Consider the following 16,005-nt stretch of genomic DNA (forward strand, 5'->3'; position numbering starts at 1 on the left):
GGAGAAAATTGGAGCTTTCTTCAATTGTTTTCAATTATAATCCCGAAGTTAAGTCATAAATAATATTGAAGTAGAAAAAGGATCCCAACGCGGAAAAAAAAGATATAGTTCACATAACTAAAAATATTTAGTTGTGAGCAATATAGACATATCATCCTAGTTATCTTTATGTGAAAGGAATGTGTATGATTGATACGATTATTTACTTTGATGTGTCAACTATGTCAATGTAGTTAGGCGCGATCTGGTTGTGATAACCAAAACTTGATTGAGGGATCATTTACTATGGATAAGTTATATATCTGTATAGTTGCGTCAATCGTGACATTATAAAGCATGATGTAATAAGAATTAAATTATTAATAAGAATTAATTTCTTGTTACATCATGCTATAAATTAAGTTACAATTTCAAAAAGCAAAAGCGACTCACCACGCTTACAATTAAAAATATGTATATGTGAAATGCCATCATTGTTGCAACATAACCTAACATTGTACTATGGTTCAAGCAATAATAAATAGTTGCTCCATATTTTACTATTTAATCCGGTTGGCATTACCAGATTTTTGTGTAAACCAGCCATACTGTTTTTTCCATAAAATTTAATTAAAATTTGTCGATTTGGTTTAGCGCTCTGTATCTGTATTCTGTATAAACTCTTCACAATTCATTATCGTTATATTATCGTTATCATTCTATTATTGTTGCGCAGTTTTTTTATTATATAATGCACAACAACAATATAACGATAATATATATAATGACACTATCGATAAAAGAGTTACAGAACTGATCACACCGTATATTCATCGACTATTCATAAATAACTACTTTTCTCAGGAATGCATATCAATGCTCAGTTTCTTGAATTTTTTCCATTGAGTTCACCGGGGTCGAGAACCCATGATCGCCGGTTGTGGAAAAACGTCACTAGTCTAACGGCGGCATGTCTGTAAGAACTGCGAGTGACTTCGGTCTGGTCGAGCCGACGCGAGATTGCGGCGCGTTGCAACTTGCAACGCTAAAGAGTTCCACGGCAGCAGCCACGCGTATTATCGCGATTCGTTCGTGCAACATGCGTGCCTTTTGTCGCGGACAAGGAGCTTCTCTGTGAAAGGTCCTTCCATCAACGAGTTCTGGCTTCTCTTACGATGATCTCTCGGGGAGAAAATTCAATTAGCTTTGCCAGGCTAGATTGCCCGCGCCGGTGCAGCTGCAATCGGGAGATAAGCCTCGCTAGTACATTCGCGTGCAGCGGCGACTGCCGACAATGCGAAATGTGTGTGCACGTATGTACGTGCGTTGAGTTTCATGAAGTGGCACAGGCTTATCGCTGACACGCAAAAGGTATGAGCGTCGACCTGTCGCGTCAACTCTTTATCGTGATGAATATTTGTCTGTAAAAGTCTGCAAATATTCTTTTTATTATCCCATTCGATACAAACTAAAAGTAACATAACATCAATGTTATAATTTTGCACTCAATAATGTAATTGTTATGTAACACCATGTGTTAAATTACATTTATATTGTTGAATACGAAATTGCAACATTAATGTTACGTTATTTTTACTTGTCAACTGAGATAATGGAAGATACAAGGAATTCTACAGTATTGTGCACGCAGAATAATTACAATATATCAGAATTATCAATCAGTTTCAATGAAAAATTTGTAACAATAGCATGAAAATCTTTGAAATAACAAAATGCTCTAAATAAAACCATTTGAATTTTATTAGAATATCTAAATACTTTTCTAACGTTCACGAGCAGAAAAATTTGCTGTGAACGCTAATTCTATTCTATAACGGCAAATTCTATTTGCAAAATATAGGGATCGTAAATTATTTAAGGTGTAACAAATATGTATTCTTTTTTGTACTTGCTACAAAAATTATTTGCAACAAATGCAAAATATTTGTCAAATATATAAATTTGTTTGCTATAAACAAACAAATTTGATAATTGAATTTTGCAATCCCTTTGCGTTCATAACAAAATCATTTTTCTCCGTGATTTTTTAAATCAATTATGTTTGCTCTTTTTTTAACACACAATTCTTTAATACAATTCTTTTTGGATTTAATTCTAAGGTTTAATGTTTAAGCCTAAGGTTTATAACTCTATTTAATATTCCTTTTACATAACGAAGTTATTATATTCCTTTTACAGTTGAATAATTATCGTGTTTTATATTAAGACAGGCTGGACTATAGATAACCACTGAAAGAGTAACCACTGCGTTATTTCAGTGAGACTGCAATCACATTTTTCATCATTTTCAATCTAATAGTGACGTAATGACGTTACATGAATTACATGTCATTACCGCCAAGTACATAGCAGTTTATCAGTTTAGTCTATGGAACCTGTTTATACTCACCGATATAATAGTATATAATTTAACGGCTTTATATCAGTCATCACGAAGATGATCAAACACAATACATGGTCAAAATATTGCATTAAAATGTTATAGCATTCGTCACCATTATAATTTTTATAGCAGAATTTTTATGATCTATAGTTTGCCTGGGTTTTATCGCAACATATAGATATATAACGAATTTTAATTTATGGAATTAAATGACCGACGATAAAGACATCAATACTCGCTCGTATGTAAATTCCACGAAGTCGATTGACCACTTGAGAACCACTCGGGACCGACGATGGGGAGGGAGTGCGAGAGGAGAAATCGGAACCATGGTGGTCAGTTACTTTAGCCGTGTACATGAGCAGAAAGTACAACGAGCATGACGGACTATAGTATGCGCAGGTTACTATGGAACTTTGGTAGAGCAGCGGTCCAACCCGGTGGATCCCATGGTGTAGCATTACTTTCCCACAGGCGAGGCTCTTCCTTCGTGTTCTGCGTATACTGCGATTCTTTCCACACGTGCATCCATCGTGCACCTGCACACGCCGACCTGTGTGTATGCGTGCTCGAGGCGAGAGAGACAACGAGAAGGGATATGTATCTCACCTTGCAAGGCGAACCTGTTATTCGTCAGTTCGCCGAAACCAAAGAGGAAAGAGAAAAGATGGACGTAACCATGTGTTACGCCTGAAAAATAATTTTCACCTTCTGGGATCAATTTCGGTGATGTAGGAAACTGAGAGATATTCTGTGTCTCACGGAAAAAGATGGACTGCCCGGAAGAGGAAAGGATAAAATTATGTATTGTAACTGCAAATTTTGGTAGGGTGCAAGAACAGTGGAATTTATTGACAAATATATGGTTGTCATGTCAACAAACTATATTATATTGGAAATTTGCAAAAATAATAATTTATCTTAAAAAATGTATAAAATTTCAATACTAAATAATATATATTTGCATGACATAATTAAAATTGAATTTGGTAAAATTGCTAATATAAAAATATTATAAAATTTGAATATTAAAATAAATACTATATACAGCCTGTAGGAAATAGTGGTTGAAATCATCGATGAAGGGAGAAAAAATACTTGTTAGGGGTTCCCCTTTGATAGGGCACGGAATTGTGCTGGAAATGAGCTTCGTCACGCAGAGCGGAAGTTGAACCTTGCTGCATCATGGAATTGCTATTAAAATACATCGATCGCGATCAGAATGTATTCTCGATTCTTAAAAGAAAGAACAATAATTGTCTTTTAAAAATAGTACATCTAGATACCTTTTTCTGTATTCTTTCATTTTTATTATTATTATTATTATTATTGATATTACTGACTTGTTACTATTGTTGTTGATAAAATAGAGAATTAAAAAATATATTAATATGTTCGATTAACAATTATATAATTTTATTAATTAATAAGAGTATTTTTTTATTTGTAGGTCAATAAAAATATATTTTGTATATAGTAGATCAAATAAAGATAAAAATTATATTTTATGCCGGCATTATATTAGATAAATTTATTATGCTAGAATTAGGCAAGAAAAGAATTAGGCAGACAGAAGGTTCAAAGTCATCCTTTGTCGGTGGGAGCGAAAAGAAAAATAAATATGAAAGCTAATCTTGTAGGTTTTCACGCTACGTATGTGATAACGCGAAAGCTGGCAAACATCAGAAGCGCTAAGGGATCCGAGAATCAAATTTGTACGACAGCCGCCACTATGGAACTTCATATACACACACACATATACTGTGAATATATATTTATCTTTTACCCTCGGTGGAACACAAGGCTCTTTTTGTACGAAAAGTTTATCTAACATATCTTACTACTATTATTAAACCAAAATCAGCATGTTGGATACAATACCCTATTTTCGAGATAATACCAAAGACAATACGCTGTAAAAGAATTTTATATTTTTTGTTTATTTAAAAAATAAAAACATTTTGTAAAGTGAGCCAAGTGTATGTTATTAGCTAAGTGTCATTTTCATCTCTCATGATTTCAGAAAAAAATTTGGGAGACATCTTTTCACATTTCTGATAAAATTTTGCCCATCCTATATGTTCTGTATAACAGTTCTGACAACTCCATATAATCCCTTTTTAGAGAAAATATGAAGCTAAATCCATGGAAAAAGATAATAATTATTTTAAACTTTTTCTTCGGAAATAATGTAAAGTCATTGTTATTTCCAGGTGTTGTTGGATAATTTAATTTAAACAATTACAAATCATCTATTTTATAGGTTTGATCAATTGATTTAATCAATTCATTTAATGCATGTTTTGCGAATTAAAACGTGCTTTTAGATTTAAAGACATTTATAAAGATTAATAGTCTATGTAGACATTTATGGAGATTAATACTAAGTAACTTTAATACAAAATATTATGCATAACTTTAATACAAACTGATTGGACAGTGAAAAATCAACGTTACTTGAGATGCATAAATTAATAACGGAAGAGCCTAATTTTGGGCATGAATTGCAACACACAACGTTGTGCATGCATTGTTAAAGTTAAATTGAATTTATAATAATATCATACCCCACCCTTCTCGGTTATACAATTGATTAATTATTTCCTACGTGGCATTGCACTGGCAGCAAGTTTGTGATTTGGGAGTGGTTGCGCACATATAGGTCAGCTCTTATAATCCCCAGGATGATTGACTTACATTACACGCTTCATGAACTTTTGGATTTCTTAAGACGATTGACAGAGGGCAATGAGAGACAACGAACGAGACAAGAGCTCGCTCTCAAAAGGCTGGAAAAAATGTATTTTGAAAGAAATGTCAATACATTAATAGAACTTCAAAAATTATTCTTTAAAACAAAAACTTGAAATAATTTTTTTATTGTTATTGTTATGCTCATTTTGTATTCTATTTTATTTTATTGCAACTTATGTAACTGCAATAAAATATGTTGCAATATAACTTAAATCTACATAAATTACAAAAATGTGTAAAGTGATAAGAAAAGCTACCGTGCATGAAAACGTATATGACGTCATATGATATTAGACTAAACAGTTTGAATTCATATTGTAAACAACAATTTAATAAGAAACACTTTCAGACAATGATCACTAAAAAATGAAATCGTTTCCGTTTATCATAATCAATAGTCATATATTATAATATCGTTTATTGATTTTGCAATGGTAAATATTAAGATGGGGGAAGTCCATCATGGATGACCTTGATATATGTTGTTAAGGTCCTTGAATAACCTTCAATAGATTTTAGCCGTCGCTCGTTGTTCGTTAAAAGTTAATTAATAAAAAAAGTTTAAAAAGCATTCTCTGTCATTATAACGTTTTTTTGTATTACGGAATATTAGACACTAATCACAGAAAACAAAGAAACGATGTGAAGAAGTGATTGCGAAAACTGCTCACAGAAGATCGTACATATTCATGATCCTTGTCGGATATAAATATTGATGTACTGTTTGAAACCTCATAACTGTTAAATCGTGCAGCTATATCACTTATATAATTATGGCAACGAAAACTATACTCTCTAAAGTTGAAATATAAGAAAGGAAAATTTGCTCTTAAAACACATTATTATTATCTTCTTTATAAACTAATGGTGTAGACGTACCTAATCATAGAAGTTCCATTACTGGAATATTTTGGTTGATGCTTATTAAGAAAATGACGTTAAATTAAATAGCGTTCGTCTGCTGTCATGGGGATGAAGAATAAGGGTGCCTACACGTGCGTGCAGCAAACACCGCACCCTCGAAAGCCGCGCCCATACTTAGGCGCGGTCGAACATTGCACTTTCCACCCTTACGAACAACGCGTGCAAACACGGACCATTAGTTCGTGTTTTCACGTGATAAAGTACTTCGATATGATTATATGGAACGGTTACGATGAAAGACGAAGCGACGGATAGATGATCATGTTCGTGGAAAACGTTGGAACTTCGTGAGACAGGAGAAATAATAGCGGAATTGCGGTACGGTATTATGGAAAACATGCAAAGTCATATAAGTGTTGTATCGTACTTCTGTGGCGTAATCGACCATAAAATTAATTATGTATCGTACTTATATCCTATTTCTATTTTACGTGCATTACGGTGAATGGGATCAGAATCCAGTTGGATTTTAATATAAAACTCGTTCACTAACATAAGCTCTTACTTCAACTTACTACATTCGATGACCCGATATTGTTAAGATAGTCATGCTTTCGATCAATTGCCTTCTCTAAAGAGATTTCTTAGTTATAATTGATTTTATTATATTTGATCTTATCTATTCTCCGTTAGTAAAATTAAATAATTTATTTTCTCCTCATGCGTAATATATATACTGTATAAATGTATTTATTAAAAATTGCTATTATTCAACTGCACGTAATTTCTAATCTTTAAGTCTTAGAAAACAACAGAAGCGATCGATCTAGAATACAGTATATAATTAGCGAAAGCGCATTATTTTTAATTAATTATACCGCGAAGTTGCTTTCTATCTTCAGTAAGATCAAATCCTCCTTGTCAAACTTATTCATCTGTTTCCGGAAACTCGGTGCTTCCGGAACAGCGATTTCGTGGAGAACAATGACGGCCTGATCTGTTTCACGTGGTCTTGCCGTGCATTTCCGGCACGACGACGCTTAATTCGCTTCCACTTCCGGCGGAACCACACCTATCAAACCGTAACGAATGGAATTTCTCCATTTTCTCAGACGACTTCGATTCAGTTTCATGTAATGACTACATCATTATATTCTTTAACGTTTAAGTAATCAAAGTAACTCTGTTACAATAGAGAAATTTTTACAACAAAGAAATTTTTAGCCAATAATATTTAATTCAAGCGTATAACCATGTTGATCATTCTTTATCTCTTATTATAAATAATTCTCACTTGCAACCAGTAAATATAAAAACGTCTCTCAGAACCGCGTCGAAGTTGCCGCAACTTCCTACTAACGTTTCATGCCATACCGAGAATTGCATCGTCGCGTCGGCTGAGTTGCGTCTACGCACTTGCATTACTGGATTGTATTCACGTACCCACGCACGATTGTAGAAGCCCGCGTCAAACGACACGGCTGCAGCGGGATACGAAATGTTGTGCAACGTGTGAGGCGAGGCTCGCGTGTAAGCCGACGAACGGGAGCATGATTTCCGCCAAACGAAGACAGACGATTTCATCAATTGATAGCGTTACATACATAGATAACTAAAAAATAAATATAATGCCCTGTGTAGTGTTTTCGCAGATAACGGTACGATACGATAAAAAAAGCTATTGCAAGCGATAATATTAAGAAAACAGATTAACGCTCGCTACCATGTTACGTTTTTTACGCAAATACAACTTGAAATTTGCATTAATGTCCGTGAATAACTTGCCAACGGTATCGTTTGGTCAATGAGTTCTACGATCCAATTAGTTTTATCAAGTCAATAAAAATTAAAGTTTTCCACTTTTCTCAATTTTTCGAATTTCACGTGATCTCATGTAATTATTTTTATTCAATATAAGAAAATTATATATAGCAATAACTACATCTTTAAATAAAGTAAACTAACGTTATCTTGACACACGCTGCATATTAATATCGAATAATAAATGCAGTAACAGCAATGAGCAGTGTTGATAGCCATTTGTCGCAATGCATTGTTCATTACTGATGATCTGCTCTTAACGCAGGATGTACTTAATGACGAGAGAAGCACGTCGGAAGAATACATTTTTCGTCGTTGACCCGGAATCCATGATCTCAGCTTAATTTAATTTAACGATGGGAAAATCCTCGTCGCAATAATTGTAAAGAGAAAGTCGCATGAATGAAGGATCACTATGCTAATTAAGCTACTTAACTCAATACATTTAAAATCGTTTTACTTATTTTGGAAAAGTAATATATAAATAAATCAAATGTAAACGTTTAATGTCAATAAAGAGCCGATATTGGACGTTTATTGACACATTAAATTTTTAATATTCATGTAATAATAATTAATCAAATAAAAGTCATAACAGTAATCGTAAGTCATAACAAAAACATAAACGTTTCAACCCTTTTTTAGGTGATCTATTTTTTAATATGTAAATATACTAGGAACTTTTACGTGTTAAACATCAAAGAGAATATTTGCAATTGCGATTTATCGCCAGACAATTACACGACTGATGAGAACTAATGGAAAGCAAATATCGACAATCCGTTGCAAAGCTGGAATTATGAGCGCGTCTATTTACACGACGACATTTGAAGTTGCGTGTCAAGTTGCAGCCATTCATTTTGTCACGTTCAGGGACAATTTACTGTTACATGTAAACGTTCTAATCTTGTCTCTATGGACAATAGGCACGCACTAGTAGGCGATAAATCACAAAGCAATCGCTAATTCCTTGTCTTAATCATTGCCCCAAGAGCCGTTTGAATTGTTTTGCGAATGATTAAAGTCTAGAAGCAAAGTATGTGTGAATAAAATGCATAGAAATTTAATGATGTAATTGCAAACATGCTTAGAATAATATACGTTCCTATTATTCCAACTAATTAATAAGTATAATTCTCAGCTATACTTTCAATATATATATATATATATACACACATTTACTTAAATATATTGCTTAAATATATATTTATAATAACGATAACATAAACAAGCAATGTTTTATATAAACGGAATATCATAATTTTGGGGATTTACCAAAAATGTGCGTCTTTGATTTTATATTATATTTCACGTTGATATAATATTTTATATATATTCATCAATCATAAATAATTTGGTCCATCTTGAGTTATGTAGGTAAAGTAATTTGCGATTTCTAAGAACTTAGAACGCTGAGATTTCATTTTCTCACAGTGTTACGTAAATTTCCTGCGACGATTATTTTATCATAGCAATAAAAGAGATTGCATCACTATAAATGTCGATTATAAAATATGTAATTTAGAAACTAATCTCTGAATGTAATTTAGAAACTAATCTCTGAATGTACAACGTAAAGTTGCAAGTTAACAGTGTTATTAGAAATTAATAAAGATACGAAATAAAATAAGCAGTTGATACGGAAATAACTTCGTTGCATTTTCAGTTAATCTTTTTGTTATTGTTCCATATTAATTAATAATTTGAATAAATGTAAAAAAATGTTAGAAGAACAGAAATTTTGTGTAATACACAATTAGATAATATTCTTCGATGGAAAAATATTAAATTTTTCATTATATATATATATTATATATATGTAACTAGTTAATAATGTTATCAGCTGGTCCTCCGGAAAACTTTAATCAATAGTAATTGACAATCCTTGCAATTAAATTCGTGTAACAAGTTAAAAATACAGGAAATTCCTGTTTTCTTGGGATGACTCGAACATTTCTCAGGTTAGCCTCAATCAAACCGATCGCGTGTAAAGTAACTTGAATGATTCGTTCGATTCCGTAAAACAAGTTCCGTTCGACATCACCAAGTAAATGAATTAAATTCTGGTCTTTTCCTTCAATGGGAAAAAAGGAGAAAAAAAAAATTTGACAAATAAAATATTTTTATAAACAATTCCGTTATTTAGAAAATTTTTTGTTAAAATATATATTACATTTATTTTTATAATAATAAATGAATGTATCATATATATATATAAAAGTATTTTTACATTTAATTAAGTCATTTAGTTTTTTATCGATCAAAATTATAGTTTCATAATTTTTTATTTTTTTTGTGTCATATCCTGCTTCTTTAATAAAATTGTTTTAAAATATTTTCGCAACACTTATTAAGAATTAGACGTCATAGGAAATACTAAATTAACGTCACAATCTATTTCTTAATACTTCTCAGAATTATACTTCGTTACTTTCTAATTTAATACTTTCATTCTTCTTTGATATATTTATGGGACGACACCATTTTCATGGAAAAATCTGATCAACAATTAGTGTCTGGAAATATTGAGAACATATTCTTTGATTATGAAAATATTATATTTTGTTTCTACATATATTTTGTTCTACATCATCTGGGAACAAAATAACAAGCAAAATCGCCGGTTTCACACAAAGATGTAATGTGTAATTATTATATAACTAACGTAAAAGCGTAATAAGCGGTTGATGTCAAGCATTTACCGAGCATCGATATTGCCCGTACTAGAGCTGTTCTAAAACACCTTTCCCGCATTCTTCGAGAGATTGTATTAATTGCTGCCACTTAATTTCAGGATATCGCAAAGTTATACGATCAAGTTTTCACCGCGTTACGGTTACGCAGTTCCGGCGAAGGCATTCGCTCTGCATTCCAAATTGCACCTGTGTTTCGTACGAGTTTAATATTTCCGGTGGGCAAGGCGTGCGAGAGTCTTTCCGCGCGCTTTCGTTTGTACGCGATCTATGATTTATATCTCGACAAAACGACTGAAGGAAATTGAACGTTCCTACTGCCTGACAGTGATATATAAATGATAAGAGAAAGCAGAACTCTACGAGATAGTATTTGAATCTTTCTGATGCGCCCGTACATATAAATACGTAATACACTATTATTATAATTTTCACTCTCTATGTCTTGTTAAAAAGTCCTTATAATTTTATATTTTGTAACTTCTTGATTTGTTAATTATAATTTTCATAATTGTTACTTTCATATTTCCGATAAAAGTCTAATAAGTCATAATTTTCACGTTTTGTGATACTTGTGTTAATATTTTTTAATTTTTTTATTCATATTTGACAAAATTGTAAAATGTAAACATTACATCTCTGAAACCCGAATCTGTTGGCGACAAGTATCAGACTTTCCAGAGTGTTTCGACACTCATACCGTGGAACTGGTGGCGCGTGACCGTCTCGTGTGACCTCGACGAACCGAGGTCTGAATCTCATCGGTTCTCGATCCACAACATTCTTCCAATCTTACACACATATAATCCAGTTTCCAGAATTCTCTTGCCGTAACTTCATTGACGTTAAGTAAAACTTGTCGCTGTCATTCATTGACGTATTCTAACTTTTAATAACTTTTAACGGTGCGACAGTTAAAAAGAAGTAAAAGCAAAATTAGCAACTAATCGTAATAATAACTATCTCGCATCTCACTTAGCATTGTACCAGTTACCGTATTCAAAGAACGGTATAATATAAAAAAAATTCTTAATATACAACTCGTTTCAACGATATTAATAATCTCGTGGAAATATTTTTAGCAAATTTAACACGTAAACGAAGGAATTCGCTGATAAGATCAAGATTTGCCCGCATGTACAGCGCTATTTTGACCGTATTCACGATACACACGCCCGTACGAAATAGGCAGACGGTACCGCACATCTGTCACGATATAACGTGGGAAGCGTCCTTCGCGTATAACGGCCTTTCTGAGTTGCGTGAGAGAGCCAAATTAAGTCTTCGTAACACGTATGTATCATCTTTCTTGAAGTGCGAAGTTATGTTCTCCTTATTTTCCGCGTTCCCAAACAATTCTTCATTCTATTGTTTTTTATACTCTCCTCTCCGAACCGTTAGTTTTAAATAGTAACTCATAAACATTTTGCAGTGCTTTATCCAGATATCTACAATATCAATCGTTAAATTAAACTACAAATTCTCGTTAAACTTATTCGAATGTCTGGCAATCATTTCTTAAGTTGTTCTAAAAGAATAGTTCAAATTCTATTAATCTATATAATAGTATTTGTATCTTTTTTTGTTCTTCATTTATCTCACTGTGGATTGCTCTTGGTTTCAAGACAACGACGTTCAAAAGCCAACACGGCGAGTCGGTCGCGGTTCTAGCTCGTACAGAACTCTGAGAAAGGAAAGCAGCCTCTTCTCTTTGTCAGAAGAACCTATTGTCCTCTTGAGGATGGATGGGAACAGCGGTCGCGGATACTGGATGCATCTCGGGATATTTCTTCGGGCATTTGCAACGGAAGGTTCATCAATAAAGATGTACAGTCGGGATGCACGAACTCGGACTTCTATGTTACAATATACATATTTTCATTAAGCAATTATTTCCGTACTATTTTTATAGATATAAATATGTGTAAACCTATTTTTATTAAAAAATAATGTAAAATATGTATAGCATCTTGTAAACATTTTCACTTACGTTCAAATATTCTCTCTTCATACTTTTTACGCGCCATTTGAAGCTAGTTATTAATACGTTTGTAAAAAATTTAAGTGCATATTTTTATATTATTCTTAACAAGTAGAAAAATATTTCTTACTAAGAAAATTACATAATTCCTACTTAATGACGCGTATAAATAACAAATTAAATCTTTTAATATCAATTTAACCGACTCGAACTAATATCACTTTACCATCTTGTTTCTGCATCTGCAACATTTTCCATTCCAATCTTCTCCCTTCTTTCAATCTATCCTGTAAAAAAGATTCTGGATACGGCTGTAAATCATGACAAGTATTTCTTAGCCAGAGGGAAATACGAATTTCACCACTTTGCCATCATTACATCCATTAAACTCAATTTTGTTGTTTCCTTTCTCTCATATATCTTTGCGAGAATAATAGAGTTTTTGTCATTGTCAATCAGGGATAACATTCAATATAGTAACCAACTATCGAAATAATAATGAAGGCATTTGACAAGGACCTGATTTTTCACGTTAAGGAAGAGAAAAAGAGAGAGAAATTCTGAAACAGAAGAATGGCGCATAAAAAATCGCGATGGTAGACACGTTGAACGGGATCAAATTTTTGTCAAAATAGTTACTAAAACATAAAATATGTATCGACATACGCGTGCATGTCAACCGATACCAATGTGGAAGTTCGTGATCGTAAGAACGGAAGCGCGTGCACTCGCATATACTTGCTATCGGAACGCAGAAGGTTTCCGCTGCTCGAGGCAACTTGGAAGGTATAAGAATTCGATTCGATGGCACAAAAAGCGACGACGGCGGAATGCAACGTTGTTACGAATGAAGAAATAGATTGCCAGATGCGTGTGCCGTACCAACAAAATTCGCGCACTTTACATAGCTGACGAGCATTCGTTTCATAATACATGTTTTACGATCATGTGTCTTGCGTACGTTTTCATTTTTCGTTACACTCTGTTTGCTTGTTTGAACGACTTGCCTGTGATGATGCTTTGCGTAATTTGCATGCTTGTGACTTTTATTGAGATAATTGTAAGGATAATTTTACTCAATAACAAACGGATGGAAATTATAATTTGAAAAGAAAAAAGAAACATTTTACAATAAAGCAAAAATAACATTTTATTTTCTAACTATTATTATTTTTTTTATTATTATAAATTTTTTTATCAAGCGTTTATGAAAACTATTAAATTTTTAATTAGTCATTTGAAGTAAACGGCATTTTCATTAACATAATTTTAATAAAATTAATCAAAGAATGTAAGATTTTCGATATACTTTTATTATCTAAAAATCTTGCATATTTTCAACAAATTGTAAGACATCAAAAGATGATATTAATCAGCTTACTTTCAAGTAATATATAACACTCTCTGTTTAATTACATTGCCAGCTAATTAAATGATCTCACCGTAATAAATACTAGCTTTTCACGATAAAATCTCTCTCTGCATAGTCAGCATCGGAAGACATATCGTATCGCTGCATAAGCACTGTTTGTCTGAGGCAGGTACCAGATAGCACAACTAATCCATTTGAATTTGCAAAGTATTCTTAAATTCATGAAATAGCGTAATTTGGTATAAATAAACTCAAAAAAAATATATATTACATTAATAATTTTATATTATATATATTAATAATATATGTATAATTATATTTATACACATATGTTACTTTTAACAAAAGTGATACTTAGTTTGTATAAAAACAAAGTATAATTTACTCTTCCATAAAATAAAAAAATAGAAAAAGAAGAAGAATATCTTTTGAATTTGAAAAAGAAGTGAGAACTCACAATTAGCGGCATAAAAGCGAAATCTTTTGGGACTCTCAGAAATACATACTTCTAAAACATGAATGAGATGAAACATGAATCTATTTTGTAAGTCGGGAATAAAAAAAATTCTTTTCGAACTTTCTTCGGTGCTATCTGGATAGTTAATTATCCAATACCTCAAAATGTGCATGCGTATGCACAACAAATTTACATCATATCCATTTAATTTTTTGTACAATACGTATACATACAAGTAAACATTTTTATGACTATGTGCGTATTTCCGACCGTATTTGCGAACTTTTTTACAAATCACTCCTCGACTATTTCGTGCATTCGGAATGAGTAAAAAAAGAAAAGATGCATTTCCTGCATAAATCATTAGACAATGTTTACGCGTGGTTCAATGTATATATGAAGTGCTCGTATAAACATGGTTGGCATGTTTATTGTCGTATCGACGAGACACGTGTATCAGACTTTATGTCAAATAAAGATCCATGCGACGAGAATGCGCTGCCATGTCGTGCGTGTTGGTCACTCTGCACTTCCGCTCGAGCTGCAATGCGTCTTACAGTACGCATTTTGCATACGCACGCGATACTGCCTGACGATGTCTACAACGATAAGAAATTAGTATACATTACAGACATACTTTTGCAATTTTTCATTTAAGTCGCACATGCACACAAATAATTAAATTACAATTCTAAAAGAGTTTTGTTATTAGAAAATAACAAATTATCTGGCGATTATCAGAAAAATTATCAGAAAAATGGAAGTAAAGATATCTTATCTTGTACGCTTTCGTAGAAACTTATTTTTAATAGACACAATTAAAGAGAAACATATGGACAGCGACAGATGCCTCAATATTCGCGAATTAATCAGAAATCGAATCTTGAATAGAAGAGATTGCATCATAAGCTGGACCGATCGATCGATCAACCGGTATTGGCCAACATGACCGGCTAGTCGCACAGGTGCCTGGCGAAACGTGGGTGCCGACTGTCTCGTGGGTGGTACGAGAGGGCTTCAAGTCTGTTTTTTACTCACCTTTCAGAAATATAAGGTTTTCGTTGAGCGAGGTCACGACACCCACGCTATCGCGCCGCGCGGCGGACAGCTGCGATATGCGACGGGTGAAAACTTGGTTACTTTCCTGCGTAGGACGACAGCGAGACACGATTACGACAAGTATTAAGCGACGTCGTCGTAACGATCAGATTAGATATATCCAAATTTTTAATGTTTATCAGTAATCGTAAGATTGTTAATTTCTTAGGTATCAACTTAGTTCATAATCAATTAGATATGATTTGTATCAATGTAGAATTGTAAACTTATGAATTTTTTAATTATAAATGTACAATTTTATATTTTCAAATTAATAAACTCTCACTCTCTCTTACTAAAATAAATAAAATTATAAATTATATATTAATTTAAACATACAGATATTCATAGAATTACTTATAACAGATTAGGATTGTTAGATACAAAAGTATCTATTTATTAATTAACCGAGAATTTTGATCCCAAGCAATTAGATCTCAGAAACTATATGTAGATCGCATTTGATTGATAAATGAACTTAATGCGATAATTAACCCATTCATCTGAAAATGTTACAGTTTAAGATGAAGAGAATAAAAAGATAAAGAATAAGAATTTAGCGCAATTAGTTCCATCGCTGGC

This window comes from Mycetomoellerius zeteki, unplaced genomic scaffold (assembly GCF_001594055.1).
Source record: "Mycetomoellerius zeteki isolate Tzet28-1 unplaced genomic scaffold, Tzet1.0 scaffold310, whole genome shotgun sequence".
Taxonomy (NCBI): Eukaryota; Metazoa; Arthropoda; class Insecta; order Hymenoptera; family Formicidae; genus Mycetomoellerius; species Mycetomoellerius zeteki.